This window comes from Diabrotica undecimpunctata, chromosome 3, assembly GCF_040954645.1.
Source record: "Diabrotica undecimpunctata isolate CICGRU chromosome 3, icDiaUnde3, whole genome shotgun sequence".
NCBI lineage: Eukaryota > Metazoa > Arthropoda > Insecta > Coleoptera > Chrysomelidae > Diabrotica > Diabrotica undecimpunctata.
The window spans coordinates 65,571,315-65,575,083 of NC_092805.1; positions in this window are offsets into that span (position 1 = coordinate 65,571,315).

Consider the following 3,769-nt stretch of genomic DNA (forward strand, 5'->3'; position numbering starts at 1 on the left):
ACTTGGATTCCAACTTGCACCAAGTGGACTTGTACCACTGGACTTGTACAAGTGTACTTGTACCTTGTACCAAGTTGGTTGCCAGTTGCCACGGTTAAATCATGTTCAACAAAACACTTCTTAAGAGGGTGGCTGCATAAACTCAAAGCGTGGCGCCGTGGCCGTCGGTTTAAAACTATGTATCATGAAAATTTCATTATGAAATATGTAGTTAGGGGGAAGTGGGAAAGGAGTACGAACTTTAACTTTGCCTCTACGCCTAAACAAATTTCGATGCCATTGATTTGCAAACTGTCTTTTTTTTTGTTTTTTCACAATACAATCTTTATTTTTAATATATTAAATTGTTAAATTTTTAATTTTAAAACTTAAAAATGTATAAAATTTACAATATTCAAAGTATTAATTTTTTTAATTTTATAACTTTGAATTAAAAATAGGTTTGTTCTAACACAACGAAAAATCGTCACAAACCTTTTTATTATACTGTTTTTCTGCCCAAAAATTAACGAAAATTTTTAAAAAATTTCAAAATTTTTCAACTAAAAATTTAATTTTTTCAGGATTTTTCATCAAACTTTTTAGACAATTTTCCAAATTATTTCATTGAACAATTGTCCTGTTCAAAAATGTATTCATGAAACTTTTTACTAAATTATGAAATTTTCCATTTCGCCGAAACTTCCAAACTTCGATTTCATCCATAATTTTTTAATAACAACAAAAAGCATTCCTGATTTATTTTTGAAATATTTAACAGTACCTTTAAATGAATAGTATATGTGAAAGTTTTTACGCTGTATGGGTACTATTTAATCTTGTTTTAAAATAACAACTAGTAGTATCTAAAACATAATTTTCACAATGAATGAATATTGGGGAAATTATTACAATATAGTCTTAAACTGATTTATACTTAATTGAAAATTGGTCAAAGCAAAGAATAAGAATATAGACGCATATAGCAAAATCACAGAATACACCATCCCAACAAGAATATACTGACCCCATCTGACCCCCAGGTTTTTCCACCACCCCTCCTCATCGTGTGACTTACGTGAGGAGGCTTATGATCTGAAAGTTACTTAAGGTGTCCTGGGTAACGGAACACCCTCTGTTTTTAATGACTGTGGTTATGCCACCTAACTGTAGGGGTAGCCACATCTAGGCTTTTCTCCCTATTTACATTACTGACTCTATTGAAGTTACTCTATCATGACTTCGGGACTTGAGTCCCTAAAACAAAAAAAAAAGCGTGTTCAGATCATAGAGCCGCCAACCTTGGCTGACGACTCTATGCCCGGAAAAGAGTGTGTGCTCGGTCAATCAGCCGCCGATTTGGCAAAATAAATTTTGTTCTCCTCGCCGGCTGAGCACCCGAGTAGGGTCCGGCCACTGAGCCCATGTATGCCGCACATGACCTCAGTGCTCGGATTTCGCGTGAAGATCAGCATTCACCTGATCTGCCTTAAGGGCCTAGTCCGCTGATGCGGTATATGTAGAGCCAGACGGGCCCTCCATATTTGGTCTATGATCAATAATATAATTTACATTGAATGTAGAGTGAAAATTTTAAATTTTGGATGAATCCAAAGTGATTTAGACAGAGAGACTTTTTTTGTGGACTTCCTTGGTGCTTCGGGACTATAAAATGCCTGGGCAACAATTCTTTCCTTTTTTCCTTAATCCTATTAGTGTGCGTGTGTTGGGGTGTGCATTCCCAAGTGTATAATGCTCTCACACATCCCGTTGTATATTGGACTTATAATTACCTAAAAAACCTAAAAAAGAAGCGTACCCTCTCGCCAGAGTTTTTTTGGGCGGTTTCCTGTCTTTCTGCATCTTGTTGTTTAACGGCTATACACCATTACATACTTTATTGTTCGTTTGGGTTCTCCCTATATCCTGCTATCAGCTGTTTTGGTCTTCTGTGTACCGTCCTGATGTTTTCGTTGTAGTTTGTCAGTTCTCTTAGCATTCTGCTAGGGTGATTTCTTAATCCATTGAATATATCATATGCTCTTTCGTCTAGCGTCCGTAAGATTCTGGTTTGTCCTGAGTCTCTGAATACGTATCTTAGAGGTACGTATTTCGGTATTTTTAATGCATCTCGTATGATTTGATTTGGAGATCTCTGAATCTTCATCCTATTTGACTTGCATGTGTGTCCCCACGCAGCTGAGACGTACGTTAAGACTGGCATGATGATGCTGTTTGCAACCCTGATTTTGGTTATGAATCTTAGTTTACTTCTTCTTCCTATGAGCGTTGAGAGCTGACTTTTCAGCGCTTTGTCTTTGTATGTTTGTTGTTTTATGTGTTCCGTGAATGTTAGTTTCTTGTCGAGTAACACTCCTAGGTATCTTGCCTGGTTGGTCCATTCTACTGGAGTGTTGCCTATTGTGATTTCACGGTTTGGTACACTTCTTCTGTGACTAAACATTACAGCCTGTGTTTTGTCCGGGTTTAGGGCTATTTTCCATTTTATGCACCATCGTTGGAACCTATTCAGTGCTCTTTGCAGATGATTAGCTGCATGATCCGGGTTTCTCCAGCTAACCGCTATTGCTGTATCGTCTGCGTAAAGACTTAACAGAGATCCAGGTTCTGTTGGCGTGTCGGCCGTATAGATGGTATACAGGTCCGGCGATAGCACAGCACCCTGAGGCACACCCGCTTCCAGGGTTCCGACTTCGGACAGGGTTGCCCCTATACGAATCCGAAACCTTCTGTTAGCTAGGTATGACGCAAGGAGACATGTCATCGCCTCGCTGTATCTCAATGAATTCATTTTGTAAATGGGTCCTTTGTGGTAGACTCTGTCAAATGCTTTACTAACGTCCAGAAAAGCTGTTGCTGTATACGCTTTTTCGTTGAATCCTTTTGTTATGAATTCTGTAAGCTTTAGTACCTGTAACTCACAGGAATGTTTGCTTCTGAAACCGAATTGAGTTTCTGGTATGGTGTATAATGCTTGAGACTCTTCTTGATTGATGATAGTAAGCTGATTGGCCTGTAATTTTGTGGAAATGTGCCATTTTTCCCTGGCTTAGCGATCATTATTATGTGAGCTTCCTTCCATCTGTCTGGAAAATATCGTAGTTTGAGCATATTGTTTATGATGTTGGTAATGTAAACAATAGCTTTTGTAGGTAGGTTTTCAGCGCCCTGTTTGTGACGTTGTCGGGTCCTGGGGCTTTTTTGGCGTTTGTCAGCTTTATGAGTTCTTTTATTTCTTCGGGAGATGTGTGTATTATCCCTATTCTGCCTTTTGTCCTTTTTAATCTTCTTGCCGTCTTCTCTACCTCTTCTTCGAAATCTATGTCTTCGTTGGGGTGTTCGTTGTTCCTACACGCCCTTTCTAATTCGTCTTTTAGGACTTCTGCTTTTTCGATTTCCGTGTGGACAATCCCGTTTACTCCGTGTAGAGGGGGTATGGGTTTCTTGTCCTTTCGGAGGATTTTTGATAATTTCCAGAAGGCGGATTTGTTAGGATTTAACTCTTCGATATAGGAGTCCCAGCTCTCATTTCTGTAGTTTTGAAGTTGTTTCTTCACTTCCCTGTCTAGCTCATTTGCAATCCTTTTGTCCTCTACCGTTCTTGTGCGGTAGGCTCTTCTTCTTTTTCGATTTTTCTCCTTGATTAGGTTTTGAAGTTCTATACTTATGTCCCTAAATCTTCCTTTTTGTCTAGTTATTGTTTCGATTTTGGAGCTGGCATCGATAGCATTGATTATTGTCTCTTCTAGTTTTATTACGCTGTCTTCTA